This window comes from Oncorhynchus kisutch, unplaced genomic scaffold, assembly GCF_002021735.2.
Source record: "Oncorhynchus kisutch isolate 150728-3 unplaced genomic scaffold, Okis_V2 scaffold2895, whole genome shotgun sequence".
NCBI classification, from domain to species: Eukaryota; Metazoa; Chordata; class Actinopteri; order Salmoniformes; family Salmonidae; genus Oncorhynchus; species Oncorhynchus kisutch.
In genome coordinates this window covers 1-21819 of record NW_022264840.1, presented here as the reverse complement: position 1 = coordinate 21819, position 21819 = coordinate 1, and the positions used below count along the sequence as shown (strand labels likewise).

Genomic DNA, 21819 nt, shown 5'->3' with positions numbered 1-21819 from the left:
TTTTACTGCAGAGCAAGAAATGCAGCCATGAAGTGTATTCAACGTTTAAAAAGCCTTGTAATAATTTGAATCTACTAACATGTCACATTTCCTGTTGCTGAGGGAATATTGTTTGTGTTGTGTGAAACTGCTGCCAGTTAAAATGCAGCATCTGTTCTCACACAACTGCGTAAAAACTGATGACAAGACATTCTTTCCCATACCGGGAGTTGAACCGGGACCTGGGTGAAAACCAGGAATCCTAACGCGAGACCCTATGGGAAGACACTACTTAGAATACACATCACAGACAAATCTTTAATGTTGCATTATGCCTGTTGGATTTCAAGCTCCATCATTTTTCTCAGAGATGTTTGGGAAAAGTCCAGATGAAATCAGTCTAAAATGTGTTTGAATGAGAACAGCCAAACACTGAAAGTATACATATTTTTCCCAGCTTGATTTCCATTCATTAATAACTATTGAGCCAGCCAGGAGTCGAACCTAAATCTTCTGATCCGTCAGACACGTTATCCATTGCGCACTGGCCCACATTAAGCTGAAGTCAGGTCACAGCCTAGACCAGTGGACACAGTCATAGCGTCTGTCAACAACAAGTTCCTTGGTTTTCTGTTACAGATGATATCTTAATTTGATCCTCCTGTTGTTTACATGAATTTTACTGCAGATCAAGAAATGCAAACTTGAAGTGTATCAGTTTAAAAGTCTTGTAAAATTATGAATCTACAAAACATGTCACATTTCTGTTGCTTTGGGGAATATTGTTGTGTTGTGTGAAACTGCTGCCATTTAAATGTGGTATCTGTTTTACACAAGTGCATCACAATGACAAGATGTTCTTTCCCATACTGGAGTTCAACCCGGGCGAAAACAGGAATCCAAACCCAGACCATATGGGAAGACAGTTACTTAAAGACAACATCACAGACAAATCCATAAACATTGAAATGATCTTGTTGTAATTACAAGCTCCATCTTTTTCTCAGAGATGTTGGGAAAAGTCCCATATAAAATCAGTCTAAAATGTGTTTGAATCGAGAACTGCCAGACACAATGAAAAGTATACAGTATTTTTCCCAGCTTTATTTTTGGTCAAATAATCTAGTTTTGACCAAACAGGAGTCAAATATTCATCTTCTGACCTGTTATCAGACACGTTATCCATTGTGCAACTGGCCGCACGGCCAAGCTGAAGTCAGGTCACACCTAGGGAGTATACACAGTCATAGTGTCTGTCAGCGACAAGGTTCCTTGGATTTCTGTTACAGATGCATATCTTAATTTGATCTTCCTTTGTCGCATGAATTTTACTGCGAAGCAAGAAATGCAGCCATGAAGTGTATTCAACGTTTAAAAAGCCTTGAAAATTTGAATCTACATAACATGTCACATTTCCTGTTGCTGAGGGAATATTGTTGTGTTGTGTGAAACTGCTGCCAGTTAAAATGCAGCATCTGTTAGTTACACAACTGCGTACCTAATGACAAGATATTCTTTCCCATACCGGGAGTTGAACCCGGGACACCTGGGTGAAAACCAGGAATCCTAACCGCTAGACCATATGGGAAGACACATACTTAAAATACACATCACAGACAAATCTTTAAATGTTGACATTATTGCCTGTTGGATTTCAAAGCTCCATCATTTTTCTCAGAGATGATGGGGATGTCCAGATGAAATCCGTCTAAAATGTGTTTGAAGTGAGAACAGCCAGAAGCACTGAAAGGTATACAGTATCATTCCCAGCTTGATTTCAATCAATTAAATAAAGTATTGAGCCAGCCAGGAGTCGAACCTAGAATCTTCTGATCCGTAGTCAGACACGTTATCCATTGCCCCACTGGCCCCACATCTAAGCTGAAGTCAGGTCACAGCTAGACCATGTACACAGTCATAGCGTCTGTCAACAACAAGGTTCCTTGGTTTTCTGTTTCAGATGCATATCTTAATTTGATCCTCCTGTTTTACATGAATTTACTGCAGAGCAAGAAATGCAAACTTGAAGTGTATCATGTTTAAAAGTCTTGTAAATTATGAATCTAACAAAACATGTCACATTTCCTGTTGCTTGGGGAATATTGTTGTGTTGTGTGATTCTGCTGCCATTTAACATGTGGTATCTGTTCTTACACAAGTGCATCACAAATGACAAGATGTTCTTTCCCATACTGGGAGTTCAACCCGGGTGAAAACCAGGAATCCTAAAGCCAGACCATATGGGAAGACAGTTACTTAAAAAAAACATCACAGACAAATCCATAAACATTGAAATGATGCTTGTTGTAATTACAAGCTCCATCTTTTTTCTCAGAGATGTTTGGGAAAAGTCCCATATAAATCAGTCTAAAATGTGTTTGAATCGAGAACTGCCAGACACAATGAAAAGTATACAGTATTTTTCCCAGCTTGATTTGGTCAAATAAATCTAGTTTTGAACCAACAGGAGTCAAATATTCAATCTTCTGACCTGTTATCAGACACGTTATCCATTGTGCAACTGGCCGCACGGCCAAGCTGAAGTCAGGTCACACCTAGGCCAGTATACACAGTCATAGTGTCTGTCAGCGACAAGGTTCCTTGGGATTTCTGTTACAGATGCATATCTTAATTTGATCTTCCTGTTGTCGCATGAATTTTACTGCAGAGCAAGAAATGTAGCCATGAAGTATATTCAACGTTTTAAAAAGCCTTGTATAATTTGAATCTACATAACATGTCACATTTCCTGTTGCTGAGGGAATATTGTTGTGTTGTGTGAAAATGCTGCCAGTTAAAATGCAGCATCTGTTGTTACACAACTGCGTACCTAATGACAATATATTCTTTCCCATACCGGGAGTTGAACCCGGGCCACCTGGGTGAAAACCAGGAATCCTAACCGATAGACCATATGGGAAGACACATACTGAAAATACACATCACAGACAAATCCATAAACATTGAAATGATGCTTGTTGTAATTACAAGCTCCATCTTTTTTCTCAGAGATGTTGGGGAAAAGTCCCATATAAAATCAGTCTAAAATGTGTTTGAATCGAGAACTGCCAGACACAATGAAAAGTATACAGTATTTTTCCCAGCTTGATTTTGGTCAAATAAATCTAGTTTTGAACCAAACAGGAGTCAAATATTCAATCTTCTGACCTGTTATCAGACACGTATCCATTGTGCAACTGGCCGCACGGCCAAGCTGAAGTCAGGTCACACCTAGGCCAGTATACACAGTCATAGTGTCTGTCAGCGACAAGGTTCCTTGGGATTCTGTTACAGATGCATATCTTAATTTGATCTTCCTGTTGTCGCATGGAATTTTACTGCAGAGCAAGAAATGTAGCCATGAAGTATATTCAACGTTTAAAAAGCCTTGTATAATTTGAATCTACATAACATGTCACATTTCCTGTTGCTGAGGGAATATTGTTGTGTTGTGTGAAACTGCAGCATCTGTTGTTACACAAATGTGTACCTAACAACAAGATATTCTTTCCCATACCGGGAGATGAACCCAGGCCACCTTGGAGAAAACCAGGAATCCTAACCACTAGACCATATGGGAAGACACATACTTAAAATACACATCACAGACAAATCTTTAAATGTTGACATTATGCCTGTTGGATTTCAAAGCTCCATCATTTTCTCAGAGATGATGGGGAATGTCCAGATGAAATCCGTCTAAAATGTGTTTGAAGTGAGAACAGCCAGAAAGCACTGAAAGGTATACAGTATCATTCCCAGCTTGATTTCAATCAATTAAATAAATTATTGAGCCAGCCAGGAGTCGAACCTAGAATCTTCCTTCCGTAGTCAGACACGTTATCCATTGCGCCACTGACCACACTTCTAAGCAGAAGTCTGGTCACAGCTAGACCAGTGTACACAGTCATAGCGTCTGTCAACAACAAGGTTCCTTGGTTTTCTGTTTCAGATGCACATCATAATTTGATCCTCCTGTTGTTACATGAATTTTACTGCAGAGCAAGAAATGCAAACTTGAAGTGTATCAATGTTTAAAAAGTCTTGTAAATTATGAATCTACAAAACATGTCACATTTCCTGTTGCTTGGGGAATATTGTTGTGTTGTGTGATTCTGCTGCCATTTAAAATGTGGTATCTGTTCTTACACAAGTGCATCACAAATGACAAGATGTTCTTTCCCATACTGGGAGTTCAACCCGGGCGAAAACCAGGAATCCTAAACGCCAGACCATATGGGAAGACAGTTACTTAAAAAAAACATCACAGACAAATCCATAAACATTGAAATGTTGCTTGTTGTAATTACAAGCTCCATCTTTTTTCTCAGAGATGTTGGGGAAAAGTCCCATATAAAATCAGTCTAAAATGTGTTTGAATCGAGAACTGCCAGACACAATGAAAAGTATACAGTATTTTTCCCAGCTTGATTTTGGTCAAATAAATCTAGTTTTGAACCAAACAGGAATCAAATATTCAATCTTCTGACCTGTTATCAGACACGTTATCCATTGTGCAACTGTCCGCACGGCCAAGCTGAAGTCAGGTCACACCTAGGCCAGTATACACAGTCATAGTGTCTGTCAGCGACAAGGTACCTTGGGATTTATGTTACAGATGCATATCTTAATATGATCTTCCTGTTGTCGCATGAATTTTACTGCAGAGCAAGAAATGGAGCCATGAAGTGTATTCAACGTTTAAAAAGCCTTGTATAATTTGAATCTACATAACATGTCACATTTCCTGTTGCTGAGGGAATATTGTTGTGTTGTGTGAAACTGCTGCCAGTTCAAATGCAGCATCTGTTCTTACACAACTGCGTAACTGATGACAAGACATTCTTTCCCATACCGGGAGTTGAACACGGGCCACCTGGGTGAAAAGTAGGAATCCTAACCGCTAGACCATATGGGAAGACACATACTTAAAATACACATCACAGACAAATCTTTAAATGTTGACATTATGCTTGTTGAATTTCAAAGCTCCATCTTTTTTCTCAGAGATGATGGGGAATGTCCAGATGAAATCCGTCTAAAATGTGTTTGAAGTGAGAACAGCCAGAAGCACTGAAAGGTATACAGTATCATTCCCAGCTTGATTTCAATCAATTAAATAAATTATTGAGCCAGCCAGGAGTCGAACCTAGAATCTTCTGTCCGTAGTCAGACACGTTATCCATTGCGCCACTGACCACACTTCTAAGCAGAAGTCTGGTCACAGCTAGACCAGTGTACACAGTCATAGCGTCTGTCAACAACAAGGTTCCTTGGTTTTCTGTTTCAGATGCACATCATAATTTGATCCTCCTGTTGTTACATGAATTTTACTGCAGAGCAAGAAATGCAAACTTGAAGTGTATCAATGTTTAAAAAGTCTTGTAAATTATGAATCTACAAAACATGTCACATTTCATGTTGCTTGGGGAATATTGTTGTGTTGTGTGATTCTGCTGCCATTTAAAATGTGGTATCTGTTCTTACACAAGTGCATCACAAATGACAAGATGTTCTTTCCCATACTGGGAGTTCAACCCGGGCGAAAACCAGGAATCCTAAACGCCAGACCATATGGGAAGACAGTTACTTAAAAAAAACATCACAGACAAATCCATAAACATTGAAATGTTGCTTGTTGTAATTACAAGCTCCATCTTTTTTCTCAGAGATGTTGGGGAAAAGTCCCATATAAAATCAGTCTAAAATGTGTTTGAATCGAGAACTGCCAGACACAATGAAAAGTATACAGTATTTTTCCCAGCTTGATTTTGGTCAAATAAATCTAGTTTTGAACCAAACAGGAATCAAATATTCAATCTTCTGACCTGTTATCAGACACGTTATCCATTGTGCAACTGTCCGCACGGCCAAGCTGAAGTCAGGTCACACCTAGGCCAGTATACACAGTCATAGTGTCTGTCAGCGACAAGGTACCTTGGGATTTATGTTACAGATGCATATCTTAATATGATCTTCCTGTTGTCGCATGAATTTTACTGCAGAGCAAGAAATGGAGCCATGAAGTGTATTCAACGTTTAAAAAGCCTTGTATAATTTGAATCTACATAACATGTCACATTTCCTGTTGCTGAGGGAATATTGTTGTGTTGTGTGAAACTGCTGCCAGTTCAAATGCAGCATCTGTTCTTACACAACTGCGTAACTGATGACAAGACATTCTTTCCCATACCGGGAGTTGAACACGGGCCACCTGGGTGAAAACTAGGAATCCTAACCGCTAGACCATATGGGAAGATACATACTTAAAATACACATCACAGACAAATCTTTAAATGTTGACATTATGCTTGTTGAATTTCAAAGCTCCATCTTTTTTCTCAGAGATGATGGGGAATGTCCAGATGAAATCCGTCTAAAACGTGTTTGAAGTGAGAACAGCCAGAAGCACTGAAAGGTATACAGTATCATTCCCAGCTTGATTTCAATCAATTAAATAAAGTATTGAGGCAGCCAGGAGTCGAACCTAGAATCTTCTGATCCGTAGTCGGACACGTTATCCATTGCGCCACTGACCCCACATCTGAGCTGAAGTCAGGTCACAGCTAGATCAGTATACACAGTCATAGCGTCTGTCAACAACAAGGTTCCTTGGTGTTCTGTTTCAGATGCATATCTTAATTTGATCCTCCTGTTGTTACATGAATTTTACTGCAGAGCAAGAAATGCAAACTTGAAGTGTATCAATGTTTAAAAAGTATTGTAAATTATGAATCTACAAAACATGTCACATTTCCTGTTGCTTAGGGAATATTGTTGTGTTGTGTGATTCTGCTGCCATTTAAAATGTGGTATCTGTTCTTACACAAGTGCATCACAAATGACAAGATGTTCTTTCCCAGCGACCTTGTCGCTGATAGAGTCTGTCAGCGACAAGGTTCCTTGCGATTTCTGTTACAGATGCATATCTTAATTTGATCTTGCTGTTGTCGCATGAATTTTACTGCAGAGCAAGAAATGCAGCCATGAAGTGTATTCAACGTTTAAAAAGCCTTGTATAATTTGAATCTACATAACATGTCAAATTTCCTGTTGCTGAGGGAATATTGTTGTGTTGTGTGAAACTGGTGCCAGTTAAAATGCAGCATCTGTTGTTACACAACTGCGTACCTTATGACAAGATATTCTTTCCCATACCGGGAGTTGAACCCAGGCCACCTGGGTGAAAACCAGGAATCCTAACCGCTAGACCATATGGGAAGACACCTACTTAAAATACACATCACAGACAAATCTTTTAATGTTGACATTATGCCTGTTGGATTTCAAAGCTCCATCATTTTTCTCAGAGATGATGGGGAATGTCCAGATGAAATCCGTCTAAAATGTGTTTGAAGTGAGAACAGCCAGAAGCACTGAAAGGTATACAGTATCATTCCCAGCTTGATTTCAATCAATTAAATAAAGTATTGAGCCAGCCAGGAGTCGAACCTAGAATCTTCTGATCCGTAGTCAGACACGTTATCCATTGCGCCAATGGCCCCACATCTAAGCTGAAGTCAGGTCACAGCTAGACCAGTGTACACAGTCATAGCGTCTGTCAACAACAAGGTTCCTTGGTTTTCTGTTTCAGATGCATATCTTAATTTGATCCTCCTGTTGTTACATTAATTTTACTGCAGAGCAAGAAATGCAAACTTGAAGTGTATCAATGTTTAAAAAGTCTTGTAAATTATGAATCTACAAAACATGTCACATTTCCTGTTGCTTGGGGAATATTGTTGTGTTGTGTGATTCTGCTGCCATTTAAAATGTGGTATCTGTTCTTACCCAAGTGCATCACAAATGACAAGATGTTCTTTCCCAGCGACCTTGTCGCTGCTAGCTTAGGTCTGTCAGCGACAAGGTTCCTTGGGATTTCTGTTACAGATGCATATCTTAATTTGATCTTCCTGTTGTCGCATGAATTTTACTGCAGAGCAAGAAATGCAGCAATGAAGTGTATTCAACGTTTAAAAAGTCTTGTATAATTTGAATCTACATAACATGTTACATTTCCTGTGGGAATATTGTTGGGTTGTGTGAAACTGCTGCAAGTTCAAATGCAGCATCTGTTGTTACACAACTGCGTACCTGATGACAAGATATTATTTCCCATACCGGGAGTTGAACCCGGGCCACCTGGGTGAAAACTAGGAATCCTAACCGCTAGACCATATGGGAAGACACATACTTAAAATACACATCACAGACAAATCTTTTAATGTTGACATTATGCCTGTTGGATTTCAAAGCTCCATCATTTTTCTCAGAGATGATGGGGAATGTCCAGATGAAATCCGTCTAAAATGTGTTTGAAGTGAGAACAGCCAGAAGCACTGAAAGGTATACAGTATCATTCCCAGCTTGATTTCAATCAATTAATGTATTGAGGCAGCCAGGAGTCAAACCTAGAATCTTCTGATCCGTAGTCGGACACGTTATCCATTGCGCCACTGACCCCACATCTAAGCTGAAGTCAGGTCACAGCTAGACCAGTGTACACAGTCATAGCGTCTGTCAACAACAAGGTTCCTTGGTTTTCTGTTTCAGATGCATATCTTAATTTGATCCTCCTGTTGTTACATGAATTTTACTGCAGAGCAAGAAATGCAAACTTGAAGTGTATCAATGTTTAAAAAGTATTGTAAATTATGAATCTACAAAACATGTCACATTTCCTGTTGCTTAGGGAATATTGTTGTGTTGTGTGATTCTGCTGCCATTTAAAATGTGGTATCTGTTCTTACACAAGTGCATCACAAATGACAAGATGTTCTTTCCCATACTGGGAGTTCAACCCGGGCGAAAACCAGGAATCCTAAACGCCAGACCATATGGGAAGACAGTTACTTAAAAAAAACATCACAGACAAATCCATAAACATTGAAATGATGCTTGTTGTAATTACAAGTTCCATCTTTTTTCTCAGAGATGTTTGGGAAAAGTCCCATATAAAATCAGTCTAAAATGTGTTTGAATCGAGAACTGCCAGACACAATGAAAAGTATACAGTATTTTTCCCAGCTTGATTTTGGTCAAATAAATCTAGTTTTGAACCAAACAGGAGTCAAATATTCAATCTTCCGACCTGTTATCAGACACGTTATCCATGGTGAAACTGGCCGCACGGCCAAGCTGAAGTCAGGTCACACCTAGGCCAGTATACACAGTCATAGTGTCTGTCAGCGACAAGGTTCCTTGGGATTTCTGTTACAGATGCATATCTTAATTTGATCTTCCTGTTGTCGCATGAATTTTACTGGAGAGCAAGAAATGCAGCAATGAAGTGTATTCAACGTTTAAAAAGCCTTGTATAATCTGAATCTACATAACATGTCACATTTCCTGTTGCTGAGGGAATATTGTTGTGTTGTGTGAAACTGCTGCCAGTTAAAATGCAGCATCTGTTATTACACAACTGCGTACCTAATGACAAGATATTCTTTCCCATACCGGGAGTTGAACCCGGGCCACCTGGGTGAAAACCAGGAATCCTAACCGCTAGACCATATGGGAAGACACCTACTTAAAATACACATCACAGACAAATCTTTTAATGTTGACATTATGCCTGTTGGATTTCAAAGCTCCATCATTTTTCTCAGAGATGATGGGGAATGTCCAGATGAAATCCGTCTAAAATGTGTTTGAAGTGAGAACAGCCAGAAGCACTGAAAGGTATACAGTATCATTCCCAGCTTGATTTCAATCAATTAAATAAAGTATTGAGCCAGCCAGGAGTCGAACCTAGAATCTTCTGATCCGTAGTCAGACACGTTATCCATTGCGCCAATGGCCCCACATCTAAGCTGAAGTCAGGTCACAGCTAGACCAGTGTACACAGTCATAGCGTCTGTCAACAACAAGGTTCCTTGGTTTTCTGTTTCAGATGCATATCTTAATTTGATCCTCCTGTTGTTACATTAATTTTACTGCAGAGCAAGAAATGCAAACTTGAAGTGTATCAATGTTTAAAAAGTCTTGTAAATTATGAATCTACAAAACATGTCACATTTCCTGTTGCTTGGGGAATATTGTTGTGTTGTGTGATTCTGCTGCCATTTAAAATGTGGTATCTGTTCTTACCCAAGTGCATCACAAATGACAAGATGTTCTTTCCCAGCGACCTTGTCGCTGATAGAGTCTGTCAGCGACAAGGTTCCTTGGGATTTCTGTTACAGATGCATATCTTAATTTGATCTTCCTGTTGTCGCATGAATTTTACTGCAGAGCAAGAAATGCAGCAATGAAGTGTATTCAACGTTTAAAAAGTCTTGTATAATTTGAATCTACATAACATGTTACATTTCCTGTGGGAATATTGTTGGGTTGTGTGAAACTGCTGCAAGTTCAAATGCAGCATCTGTTGTTACACAACTGCGTACCTGATGACAAGATATTATTTCCCATACCGGGAGTTGAACCCGGGCCACCTGGGTGAAAACTAGGAATCCTAACCGCTAGACCATATGGGAAGACACATACTTAAAATACACATCACAGACAAATCTTTTAATGTTGACATTATGCCTGTTGGATTTCAAAGCTCCATCATTTTTCTCAGAGATGATGGGGAATGTCCAGATGAAATCCGTCTAAAATGTGTTTGAAGTGAGAACAGCCAGAAGCACTGAAAGGTATACAGTATCATTCCCAGCTTGATTTCAATCAATTAATGTATTGAGGCAGCCAGGAGTCAAACCTAGAATCTTCTGATCCGTAGTCGGACACGTTATCCATTGCGCCACTGACCCCACATCTAAGCTGAAGTCAGGTCACAGCTAGACCTGTGTACACAGTCATAGCGTCTGTCAACAACAAGGTTCCTTGGTTTTCTGTTTCAGATGCATATCTTAATTTGATCCTCCTGTTGTTACATGAATTTTACTGCAGAGCAAGAAATGCAAACTTGAAGTGTATCAATGTTTAAAAAGTATTGTAAATTATGAATCTACAAAACATGTCACATTTCCTGTTGCTTAGGGAATATTGTTGTGTTGTGTGATTCTGCTGCCATTTAAAATGTGGTATCTGTTCTTACACAAGTGCATCACAAATGACAAGATGTTCTTTCCCATACTGGGAGTTCAACCCGGGCGAAAACCAGGAATCCTAAACGCCAGACCATATGGGAAGACAGTTACTTAAAAAAAACATCACAGACAAATCCATAAACATTGAAATGATGCTTGTTGTAATTACAAGTTCCATCTTTTTTCTCAGAGATGTTTGGGAAAAGTCCCATATAAAATCAGTCTAAAATGTGTTTGAATCGAGAACTGCCAGACACAATGAAAAGTATACAGTATTTTTCCCAGCTTGATTTTGGTCAAATAAATCTAGTTTTGAACCAAACAGGAGTCAAATATTCAATCTTCCGACCTGTTATCAGACACGTTATCCATGGTGAAACTGGCCGCACGGCCAAGCTGAAGTCAGGTCACACCTAGGCCAGTATACACAGTCATAGTGTCTGTCAGCGACAAGGTTCCTTGGGATTTCTGTTACAGATGCATATCTTAATTTGATCTTCCTGTTGTCGCATGAATTTTACTGGAGAGCAAGAAATGCAGCAATGAAGTGTATTCAACGTTTAAAAAGCCTTGTATAATCTGAATCTACATAACATGTCACATTTCCTGTTGCTGAGGGAATATTGTTGTGTTGTGTGAAACTGCTGCCAGTTAAAATGCAGCATCTGTTATTACACAACTGCGTACCTAATGACAAGATATTCTTTCCCATACCGGGAGTTGAACCCGGGCCACCTGGGTGAAAACCAGGAATCCTAACCGCTAGACCATATGGGAAGACACCTACTTAAAATACACATCACAGACAAATCTTTTAATGTTGACATTATGCCTGTTGGATTTCAAAGCTCCATCATTTTTCTCAGAGATGATGGGGAATGTCCAGATGAAATCCGTCTAAAATGTGTTTGAAGTGAGAACAGCCAGAAGCACTGAAAGGTATACAGTATCATTCCCAGCTTGATTTCAATCAATTAAATAAAGTATTGAGCCAGCCAGGAGTCGAACCTAGAATCTTCTGATCCGTAGTCAGACACGTTATCCATTGCGCCAATGGCCCCACATCTAAGCTGAAGTCAGGTCACAGCTAGACCAGTGTACACAGTCATAGCGTCTGTCAACAACAAGGTTCCTTGGTTTTCTGTTTCAGATGCATATCTTAATTTGATCCTCCTGTTGTTACATTAATTTTACTGCAGAGCAAGAAATGCAAACTTGAAGTGTATCAATGTTTAAAAAGTCTTGTAAATTATGAATCTACAAAACATGTCACATTTCCTGTTGCTTGGGGAATATTGTTGTGTTGTGTGATTCTGCTGCCATTTAAAATGTGGTATCTGTTCTTACCCAAGTGCATCACAAATGACAAGATGTTCTTTCCCAGCGACCTTGTCGCTGATAGAGTCTGTCAGCGACAAGGTTCCTTGGGATTTCTGTTACAGATGCATATCTTAATTTGATCTTCCTGTTGTCGCATGAATTTTACTGCAGAGCAAGAAATGCAGCAATGAAGTGTATTCAACGTTTAAAAAGTCTTGTATAATTTGAATCTACATAACATGTTACATTTCCTGTGGGAATATTGTTGGGTTGTGTGAAACTGCTGCAAGTTCAAATGCAGCATCTGTTGTTACACAACTGCGTACCTGATGACAAGATATTATTTCCCATACCGGGAGTTGAACCCGGGCCACCTGGGTGAAAACTAGGAATCCTAACCGCTAGACCATATGGGAAGACACATACTTAAAATACACATCACAGACAAATCTTTTAATGTTGACATTATGCCTGTTGGATTTCAAAGCTCCATCATTTTTCTCAGAGATGATGGGGAATGTCCAGATGAAATCCGTCTAAAATGTGTTTGAAGTGAGAACAGCCAGAAGCACTGAAAGGTATACAGTATCATTCCCAGCTTGATTTCAATCAATTAATGTATTGAGGCAGCCAGGAGTCAAACCTAGAATCTTCTGATCCGTAGTCGGACACGTTATCCATTGCGCCACTGACCCCACATCTAAGCTGAAGTCAGGTCACAGCTAGACCAGTGTACACAGTCATAGCGTCTGTCAACAACAAGGTTCCTTGGTTTTCTGTTTCAGATGCATATCTTAATTTGATCCTCCTGTTGTTACATGAATTTTACTGCAGAGCAAGAAATGCAAACTTGAAGTGTATCAATGTTTAAAAAGTATTGTAAATTATGAATCTACAAAACATGTCACATTTCCTGTTGCTTAGGGAATATTGTTGTGTTGTGTGATTCTGCTGCCATTTAAAATGTGGTATCTGTTCTTACACAAGTGCATCACAAATGACAAGATGTTCTTTCCCATACTGGGAGTTCAACCCGGGCGAAAACCAGGAATCCTAAACGCCAGACCATATGGGAAGACAGTTACTTAAAAAAAACATCACAGACAAATCCATAAACATTGAAATGATGCTTGTTGTAATTACAAGTTCCATCTTTTTCTCAGAGATGTTTGGGAAAAGTCCCATATAAAATCAGTCTAAAATGTGTTTGAATCGAGAACTGCCAGACACAATGAAAAGTATACAGTATTTTTCCCAGCTTGATTTTGGTCAAATAAATCTAGTTTTGAACCAAACAGGAGTCAAATATTCAATCTTCCGACCTGTTATCAGACACGTTATCCATGGTGAAACTGGCCGCACGGCCAAGCTGAAGTCAGGTCACACCTAGGCCAGTATACACAGTCATAGTGTCTGTCAGCGACAAGGTTCCTTGGGATTTCTGTTACAGATGCATATCTTAATTTGATCTTCCTGTTGTCGCATGAATTTTACTGGAGAGCAAGAAATGCAGCAATGAAGTGTATTCAACGTTTAAAAAGCCTTGTATAATCTGAATCTACATAACATGTCACATTTCCTGTTGCTGAGGGAATATTGTTGTGTTGTGTGAAACTGCTGCCAGTTAAAATGCAGCATCTGTTGTTACACAGCTGCGTACCTAATGACAAGATATTCTTTCCCATACCGGGAGTTGAACCCAGGACATCTGGGTGAAAACCAGGAATCCTAACCGCTAGACCATATGGGAAGACACATACTGAAAATACACATCATAGACAAATCCATAAACATTGAAATGATGCTTGTTGTAATTACAAGCTCCATCTTTTTTGTCAGAGATGTTGGGGAAAAGTCCCATATAAAATCAGTCTAAAATGTGTTTGAATCGAGAACTGCCAGACACAATGAAAAGTATACAGTATTTTTCCCAGCTTGATTTTGGTCAAATAAATCTAGTTTTGAACCAAACAGGAGTCAAATATTCAATCTTCTGACCTGTTATCAGACACGTTATCCATTGTGCAACTGGCCGCACGGCCAAGCTGAAGTCAGGTCACACCTAGGCCAGTATACACAGTCATAGTGTCTGTCAGCGACAAGGTTCCTTGGGATTTCTGTTACAGATGCATATCTTAATTTGATCTTCCTGTTGTCGCATGAATTTTACTGCAGAGCAAGAAATGCAGCCATGAAGTGTATTCAACGTTAAAAAGCCTTGTATAATGTGAATCTACATAACATGTCACATTTCCTGTTGCTGAGGGAATATTGTTGTGTTGTGTGAAACTGCTGCCAGTTAAAATGCAGCATCTGTTGTTACACAGCTGCGTACCTAATGACAAGATATTCTTTCCCATACCGGGAGTTGAACCCAGGCCACCTGGGTGAAAACCAGGAATCCTAACCGCTAGACCATATGGGAAGACACATACTGAAAATACACATCATAGACAAATCCATAAACATTGAAATGATGCTTGTTGTAATTACAAGCTCCATCTTTTTTGTCAGAGATGTTGGGGAAAAGTCCCATATAAAATCAGTCTAAAATGTGTTTGAATCGAGAACTGCCAGACACAATGAAAAGTATACAGTATTTCTCCCAGCTTGATTTTGGTCAAATAAATCTAGTTTTGAACCAAACAGGAGTCAAATATTCAATCTTCTGACCTGTTATCAGACACGTTATCCATTGTGCAACTGGCCGCACTGCCAAGCTGAAGTCAGGGTCACACCTAGGCCAGTATACACAGTCATAGTGTCTGTCAGCGACAAGGTTCCTTGGGATTTCTGTTTACAGATGCATATCTTAATTTGATCTTCCTGTTGTCGCATGAATTTTACTGCAGAGCAAGAAATGCAGCCATGAAGTGTATTCAACGTTTAAAAAGCCTTGTATAATTTGAATCTACATAACATGTCACATTTCCTGTTGCTGAGGGAATATTGTTGTGTTGTGTGAAACTGCTGCCAGTTAAAATGCAGCATCTGTTGTTACACAACTGAGTACCTAATGAAAAGATATTCTTTCCCATACCGGGAGTTGAACCCGGGCCACCTGGGTGAAAACCAGGAATCCTAACCGCTAGACCATATGGGAAGACACATACTTAAAATACACATCACAGACAAATCTTTAAATGTTGACATTATGCCTGTTGGATTTCAAAGCTCCATCATTTTTCTCAGAGATGATGGGGAATGTCCAGATGAAATCCGTCTAAAATGTGTTTGAAGTGAGAACAGCCAGAAGCACTGAAAGGTATACAGTATCATTCCCAGCTTGATTTCAATCAATTAAATAAAGTATTGAGCCAGCCAGGAGTCGAACCTAGAATCTTCTGATCCGTAGTCAGACACGTTATCCATTGCGCCACTGGCCCCACATCTAAGCTGAAGTCAGGTCACAGCTAGACCAGTGTACACAGTCATAGCGTCTGTCAACAACAAGGTTCCTTGGTTTTCTGTTTCAGATGCATATCTTAATTTGATCCTCCTGTTGTTACAATGAATTTTACTGCAGAGCAAGAAATGCAAACTTGAAGTGTATCAATGTTTAAAAAGTCTTGTAAATTATGAATCTACAAACATGTCACATTTCCTGTTGCTTGGGGAATATTGTTGTGTTGTGTGATTCTGCTGCCATTTAAAATGTGGTATCTGTTATTACACAAGTGCATCACAAATGACAAGATGTTCTTTCCCAGCGACCTTGTCGCTGATAGAGTCTGTCAGCGACAAGGTTCCTTGCGATTTCTGTTACAGATGCATATCTTAATTTGATCTTGCTGTTGTCGCATGAATTTTACTGCAGAGCAAGAAATGCAGCCATGAAGTGTATTCAACGTTTAAAAAGCCTTGTATAATTTGAATCTACATAACATGTCAAATTTCCAGTTGCTGAGGGAATATTGTTGTGTTGTGTGAAACTGCTGCCAGTTCAAATGCAGCATCTGTTCTTACACAACTGCGTAACTGATGACAAGACATTCTTTCCCATACCGGGAGTTGAACCCGGGCCACCTGGGTGAAAACTAGGAATCCTAACCGCTAGACCATATGGGAAGACACATACTTAAAATACACATCACAGACAAATCTTTAAATGTTGACATTATGCTTGTTGAATTTCAAAGCTCCATCTTTTTTCTCAGAGATGATGGGGAATGTCCAGATGAAATCCGTCTAAAACGTGTTTGAAGTGAGAACAGCCAGAAGCACTGAAAGGTATACAGTAATCATTCCCAGCTTGATTTCAATCAATTAAATAAAGTATTGAGGCAGCCAGGAGTCGAACCTAGAATCTTCTGATCCGTAGTCGGACACGTTATCCATTGCGCCACTGACCCCACATCTAAGCTGAAGTCAGGTCACAGCTAGATCAGTATACACAGTCATAGCGTCTGTCAACAACAAGGTTCCTTGGTGTTCTGTTTCAGATGCATATCTTAATTTGATCCTCCTGTTGTTACATGAATTTTACTGCAGAGCAAGAAATGCAAACTTGAAGTGTATCAATGTTTAAAAAGTATTGTAAATTATGAATCTACAAAACATGTCACATTTCCTGTTGCTTAGGGAATATTGTTGTGTTGTGTGATTCTGCTGCCATTTAAAATGTGGTATCTGTTCTTACACAAGTGCATCACAAATGACAAGATGTTCTTTCCCAGCGACCTTGTCGCTGATAGAGTCTGTCAGCGACAAGGTTCCTTGCGATTTCTGTTACAGATGCATATCTTAATTTGATCTTGCTGTTGTCGCATGAATTTTACTGCAGAGCAAGAAATGCAGCCATGAAGTGTATTCAACGTTTAAAAAGCCTTGTATAATTTGAATATACATAACATGTCAAATTTCCTGTTGCTGAGGGAATATTGTTGTGTTGTGTGAAACTGGTGCCAGTTAAAATGCAGCATCTGTTGTTACACAACTGCATACCTTATGACAAGATATTCTTTCCATACCGGGAGTTGAACCCAGGCCACCTGGGTGAAAACCAGGAATCCTAACCGCTAGACCATATGGGAAGACACATACTTAAAATACACATCACAGACAAATCTTTTAATGTTGACATTATGCTGTTGGATTTCAAAGCTCCATCATTTTTCTCAGAGATGATGGGGAATGTCCAGATGAAATCCGTCTAAAATGTGTTTGAAGTGAGAACAGCCAGAAGCACTGAAAGGTATACAGTATCATTCCCAGCTTGATTTCAATCAATTAAATAAAGTATTGAGCCAGCCAGGAGTCGAACCTAGAATCTTCTGATCCGTAGTCAGACACGTTATCCATTGCGCCAATGGCCCCACATCTAAGCTGAAGTCAGGTCACAGCTAGACCAGTGTACACAGTCATAGCGTCTGTCAACAACAAGGTTCCTTGGTTTCTGTTTCAGATGCATATCTTAATTGATCCTCCTGTTGTTACATGAATTTTACTGCAGAGCAAGAAATGCAAACTTGAAGTGTATCAATGTTTAAAAAGTCTTGTAAATTATGAATCTACAAAACATGTCACATTTCCTGTTGCTTGGGGGAATATTGTTGTGTTGTGTGATTCTGCTGCCATTTAAAATGTGGTATCTGTTCTTACCCAAGTGCATCACAAATGACAAGATGTTCTTTCCCAGCGACCTTGTCGCTGATAGAGTCTGTCAGCGACAAGGTTCCTTGCGATTCTGTTACGATGCTATCTTAATTTGATCTTGCTGTTGTCGCATGAATTTTACTGCAGAGCAAGAAATGCAGCCATGAAGTGTATTCAACGTTTAAAAAGCCTTGTATAATTTGAATACATAACATGTCAAATTTCCTGTTGCTGAGGGAATATATTTGGTTGTGTGAAACTGGTGCCAGTTAAATGCAGCATCTGTTGTTACACAACTGCATACCTTATGACAAGATATTCTTTCCCATACCGGGAGGAGTTGAACCCAGGCCACCTGGGTGAAAACCAGGAATCCTAACCGCTAGACCATATGGGAAGACACATACTCTTAACATACACATCACAGACCAAATCTTTTAATGTTGACATTATGCCTGTTGGATTTCAAAGCTCCATCATTTTTTCTCAGAGATGATGGGGAATGTCCAGATGAAATCCAGTCTATAAATGTGTTTGAAGTGAGAACAGCCAGAAGCACTGAAAGGTATACAGTATCATTCCCAGCTTGATTTCAATCAATTAAATAAAGTATTGAGCCCAGCCAGGAGTCGAACCCTAGAATCTTCTGATCCGAGTCAGACACGTTATCCATTGCGCCAATGGCCCCACATCTAAGCTGAAGTCAGGTCACAGCTAGACCAGTGTACACAGTCATAGCGTCCTGTCAACAACAATGTTCCTGGTCTCTTCTGTTCGATGCATATCTAATTTGATCCTCCTGTTGTTACATGAATTTTACTGCAGAGCAAGAAATGCAAACTTGAAGTGTATCAATGTTTAAAAGTCTTTAAATTATGAATCTACAAAACATGTCACATTTCCTGTTGCTTGGGGAATATTGTTGTGTTGTGTGATTCTGCTGCCATTTAAAATGTGGTATCTGTTCTTACCCAAGTGCATCACAAATGACAAGATGTTCTTTCCCAGCGACCTTGTCGCTGATAGAGTCTGTCAGCGACAAGGTTCCTTGGGATTTCTGTTACAGATGCATATCTTAATTTGATCTTCCTGTTGTCGCATGAATTTTACTGCAGAGCAAGAAATGCAGCAATGAAGTGTATTCAACGTTTAAAGCCTTGTATAATTTGAATCTACATAACATGTTACATTTCCTGTGGAATATTGTTGGGTTGTGTGAAACTGCTGCAAGTTCAAATGCAGCATCTGTTGTTACACAACTGCGTACCTGATGACAAGATATTATTTCCCATACCGGGAGTTGAACCCGGGCCACCTGGGTGAAAACTAGGAATCCTAACCGCTAGACCATATGGGAAGACACATACTTAAATACACATCACAGACAAATCTTTTAATGTTGACATTATGCCTGTTGGATTTCAAAGCTCCATCATTTTTCTCAGAGATGATGGGGAATGTCCAGATGAAATCCGTCTAAAATGTGTTTGAAGTGAGAACAGCCAGAAGCACTGAAAGGTATACAGTATCATTCCCAGCTTGATTTCAATCAATTAATGTATTGAGGCAGCCAGGAGTCAAACCTAGAATCTTCTGATCCGTAGTCGGACACGTTATCCATTGCGCCACTGACCCCACATCTAAGCTGAAGTCAGGTCACAGCTAGACCAGTGTACACAGTCATAGCGTCTGTCAACAACAAGGTTCCTTGGTTTCTGTTTCAGATGCATATCTTAATTTGATCCTCCTGTTGTTACATGAATTTTACTGCAGAGCAAGAAATGCAAACTTGAAGTGTATCAATGTTTTAAAAGTATTGTAAATTATGAATCTACAAAAATGTCACATTTCTGTTGCTTAGAGAATATTGTTGTGTTGTGTGATTCTGCTGCCATTTAAAATGTGGTATCTGTTCTTACACAAGTGCATCACAAATGACAAGATGTTCTTTCCATACTGGGTGTTCAACCCGGGCGAAAACCAGGAATCCTAAACGCCAGACCATATGGGAAGACAGTTACTTAAAAAAAACATCACAGACAAATCCATAAACATTGAAATGATGCTTGTTGTAATTACAAGTTCCATCTTTTTTCTCAGAGATGTTTGGGAAAAGTCCCATATAAATCAGTCTAAAATGTGTTTGAATCGAGAACTGCCAGACACAATGAAAAGTATACAGTATTTTTCCCAGCTTGATTTTGGTCAAATAAATCTAGTTTTGAACCAAACAGGAGTCAAATATTCAATCTTCCGACCTGTTATCAGACACGTAATCCATGGTGAAACTGGCCGCACGGCCAAGCTGAAGTCAGGTCACACCTAGGCCAGTATACACAGTCAGTGTCTGTCAGCGACAAGGTTCCTTGGGATTTCTGTTACAGATGCATATCTTAATTTGATCTTCCTGTTGTCGCATGAATTTTACTGGAGAGCAAGAAATGCAGCAATGAAGTGTATTCAACGTTTAAAAAGCCTTGTATAATCTGAATCTACATAACATGTCACATTTCCTGTTGCTGAGGGAATATTGTTGTGTTGTGTGAAACTGCTGCCAGTTAAAATGCAGCATCTGTTTTTTACACAGCTGCGTACCTAATGACAAATATTCTTTCCCATACCGGAGTTGAACCCAGGCCACCTGGGTGAAAACCAGGAATCCTAACCGCTAGACCATATGGGAAGACACATACTGAAAATACACATCATAGACAAATCCATAAACATTGAAATGATGCTTGTTGTAATTACAAGCTCCATCTTTTTTGTCAGAGATGTTGGGGAAAAGTCCCATATAAAATCAGTCTAAATGTGTTTGAATCGAGAACTGCCAGACACAATGAAAAGTATACAGTATTTTTCCCAGCTTGATTTTGGTCAAAATCTAGTTTTGAACCAAACAGGAGTCAAATATTCAATCTTCTGACCTGTTTTATCAGACACGTTATCCATGTGCAACTGGCCGCACGGCCAAGCTGAAGTCAGGTCACACTAGGCCAGTATACACAGTCATAGTGTCTGTCAGCGACAAGGTTCCTTGGGATTTCTGTTACAGATGCATATCTTAATTTGATCTTCCTGTTGTCGCATGAATTTTACTGCAGAGCAAGAAATGCAGCCATGAGTGTATTCAACGTTTAAAAGCCTTGTATAATCTGAATCTACATAACATGTCACATTTCCTGTTGCTGATGGAATATTGTTGTGTTGTGTGAAACTGCTGCCAGTTAAAATGCAGCATCTGTTGTTACACAGCTGCGTACCTAATGACAGATATTCTTTCCCCATACCGGGAGTGACCCAGGCCACCTGGGTGAAAACCAGGAATCCTAACCGCTAGACCATATGGGAAGACACATACTGAAAATACACATCATAGACAAATCCATATAAACATTGAAATGATGCTTGTTGTAATTACAGCTCCATCTTTTTTGTCAGAGATGTTGGGGAAAAGTCCCATATAAAATCAGTCTAAAATGTGTTTGACGAGAACTGCCAGACACAATGAAAAGTATACAGTATTTTTCCCAGCTTGATTTTGGTCAATAAATCTAGTTTTGAACAAACAGGAGTCAAATATTCAATCTTCTGACCTGTTATCAGACACGTTTATCCATTGTGCAACTGGCCGCACGGCCAGAGCTGAAGTCAGGTCACACCTAGGCCAGTAACACAGTCATAGTGTCTGTCAGCGACAAGTTTCCTTGGGATTTCTGTTTACAGATGCATATCTTAATTTGATCTTCCTTTGTCGCATTGAATTTACTGCAGAGCAAGAAATGCAGCCATGAAGTGTATTCAACGTTTAAAAAGCCTTGTATAAGCTGAACTCCAATAACATGTCACATTTCCTGTTGCTGAGGGATATTGTTTTGTTGTGTGAAAC

At 39.5% G+C, this 21819-nt stretch overlaps 26 non-coding genes across 26 annotated transcripts; all 26 read right to left on the bottom strand.

Annotated features, from left to right (window-relative positions):
• Positions 1–1495: 1495 nt before the first annotated feature.
• trnae-uuc (transfer RNA glutamic acid (anticodon UUC)) lies at positions 1496–1567 on the bottom strand. Its single transcript has one exon. It is a non-coding gene; the product is annotated as a tRNA-Glu (tRNA).
• A 210-nt stretch (positions 1568–1777) lies between these two features.
• trnar-acg (transfer RNA arginine (anticodon ACG)) lies at positions 1778–1850 on the bottom strand. The gene has a single exon. It is a non-coding gene; the product is annotated as a tRNA-Arg (tRNA).
• Positions 1851–2827: 977 nt separating this feature from the next.
• On the bottom strand, positions 2828–2899 carry trnae-uuc (transfer RNA glutamic acid (anticodon UUC)). The gene has a single exon. It is a non-coding gene; the product is annotated as a tRNA-Glu (tRNA).
• A 1926-nt stretch (positions 2900–4825) lies between these two features.
• On the bottom strand, positions 4826–4897 carry trnae-uuc (transfer RNA glutamic acid (anticodon UUC)). Its single transcript has one exon. It is a non-coding gene; the product is annotated as a tRNA-Glu (tRNA).
• Positions 4898–6163: 1266 nt separating this feature from the next.
• trnae-uuc (transfer RNA glutamic acid (anticodon UUC)) lies at positions 6164–6235 on the bottom strand. The gene has a single exon. It is a non-coding gene; the product is annotated as a tRNA-Glu (tRNA).
• Positions 6236–6445: 210 nt separating this feature from the next.
• Positions 6446–6518, bottom strand: trnar-acg (transfer RNA arginine (anticodon ACG)). Its single transcript has one exon. It is a non-coding gene; the product is annotated as a tRNA-Arg (tRNA).
• A 610-nt stretch (positions 6519–7128) lies between these two features.
• On the bottom strand, positions 7129–7200 carry trnae-uuc (transfer RNA glutamic acid (anticodon UUC)). Its single transcript has one exon. It is a non-coding gene; the product is annotated as a tRNA-Glu (tRNA).
• A 210-nt stretch (positions 7201–7410) lies between these two features.
• trnar-acg (transfer RNA arginine (anticodon ACG)) lies at positions 7411–7483 on the bottom strand. Its single transcript has one exon. It is a non-coding gene; the product is annotated as a tRNA-Arg (tRNA).
• A 608-nt stretch (positions 7484–8091) lies between these two features.
• trnae-uuc (transfer RNA glutamic acid (anticodon UUC)) lies at positions 8092–8163 on the bottom strand. Its single transcript has one exon. It is a non-coding gene; the product is annotated as a tRNA-Glu (tRNA).
• Positions 8164–9426: 1263 nt separating this feature from the next.
• Positions 9427–9498, bottom strand: trnae-uuc (transfer RNA glutamic acid (anticodon UUC)). The gene has a single exon. It is a non-coding gene; the product is annotated as a tRNA-Glu (tRNA).
• A 210-nt stretch (positions 9499–9708) lies between these two features.
• trnar-acg (transfer RNA arginine (anticodon ACG)) lies at positions 9709–9781 on the bottom strand. Its single transcript has one exon. It is a non-coding gene; the product is annotated as a tRNA-Arg (tRNA).
• Positions 9782–10385: 604 nt separating this feature from the next.
• Positions 10386–10457, bottom strand: trnae-uuc (transfer RNA glutamic acid (anticodon UUC)). Its single transcript has one exon. It is a non-coding gene; the product is annotated as a tRNA-Glu (tRNA).
• Positions 10458–11720: 1263 nt separating this feature from the next.
• trnae-uuc (transfer RNA glutamic acid (anticodon UUC)) lies at positions 11721–11792 on the bottom strand. Its single transcript has one exon. It is a non-coding gene; the product is annotated as a tRNA-Glu (tRNA).
• Positions 11793–12002: 210 nt separating this feature from the next.
• trnar-acg (transfer RNA arginine (anticodon ACG)) lies at positions 12003–12075 on the bottom strand. Its single transcript has one exon. It is a non-coding gene; the product is annotated as a tRNA-Arg (tRNA).
• Positions 12076–12679: 604 nt separating this feature from the next.
• Positions 12680–12751, bottom strand: trnae-uuc (transfer RNA glutamic acid (anticodon UUC)). Its single transcript has one exon. It is a non-coding gene; the product is annotated as a tRNA-Glu (tRNA).
• A 1262-nt stretch (positions 12752–14013) lies between these two features.
• trnae-uuc (transfer RNA glutamic acid (anticodon UUC)) lies at positions 14014–14085 on the bottom strand. The gene has a single exon. It is a non-coding gene; the product is annotated as a tRNA-Glu (tRNA).
• A 603-nt stretch (positions 14086–14688) lies between these two features.
• trnae-uuc (transfer RNA glutamic acid (anticodon UUC)) lies at positions 14689–14760 on the bottom strand. Its single transcript has one exon. It is a non-coding gene; the product is annotated as a tRNA-Glu (tRNA).
• A 606-nt stretch (positions 14761–15366) lies between these two features.
• Positions 15367–15438, bottom strand: trnae-uuc (transfer RNA glutamic acid (anticodon UUC)). The gene has a single exon. It is a non-coding gene; the product is annotated as a tRNA-Glu (tRNA).
• A 210-nt stretch (positions 15439–15648) lies between these two features.
• trnar-acg (transfer RNA arginine (anticodon ACG)) lies at positions 15649–15721 on the bottom strand. The gene has a single exon. It is a non-coding gene; the product is annotated as a tRNA-Arg (tRNA).
• Positions 15722–16331: 610 nt separating this feature from the next.
• Positions 16332–16403, bottom strand: trnae-uuc (transfer RNA glutamic acid (anticodon UUC)). Its single transcript has one exon. It is a non-coding gene; the product is annotated as a tRNA-Glu (tRNA).
• Positions 16404–16614: 211 nt separating this feature from the next.
• On the bottom strand, positions 16615–16687 carry trnar-acg (transfer RNA arginine (anticodon ACG)). Its single transcript has one exon. It is a non-coding gene; the product is annotated as a tRNA-Arg (tRNA).
• Positions 16688–17296: 609 nt separating this feature from the next.
• Positions 17297–17368, bottom strand: trnae-uuc (transfer RNA glutamic acid (anticodon UUC)). Its single transcript has one exon. It is a non-coding gene; the product is annotated as a tRNA-Glu (tRNA).
• A 209-nt stretch (positions 17369–17577) lies between these two features.
• Positions 17578–17650, bottom strand: trnar-acg (transfer RNA arginine (anticodon ACG)). The gene has a single exon. It is a non-coding gene; the product is annotated as a tRNA-Arg (tRNA).
• Positions 17651–18252: 602 nt separating this feature from the next.
• On the bottom strand, positions 18253–18327 carry trnae-uuc (transfer RNA glutamic acid (anticodon UUC)). The gene has a single exon. It is a non-coding gene; the product is annotated as a tRNA-Glu (tRNA).
• Positions 18328–19215: 888 nt separating this feature from the next.
• trnae-uuc (transfer RNA glutamic acid (anticodon UUC)) lies at positions 19216–19287 on the bottom strand. Its single transcript has one exon. It is a non-coding gene; the product is annotated as a tRNA-Glu (tRNA).
• A 1255-nt stretch (positions 19288–20542) lies between these two features.
• Positions 20543–20613, bottom strand: trnae-uuc (transfer RNA glutamic acid (anticodon UUC)). Its single transcript has one exon. It is a non-coding gene; the product is annotated as a tRNA-Glu (tRNA).
• Positions 20614–21819: the final 1206 nt, after the last annotated feature.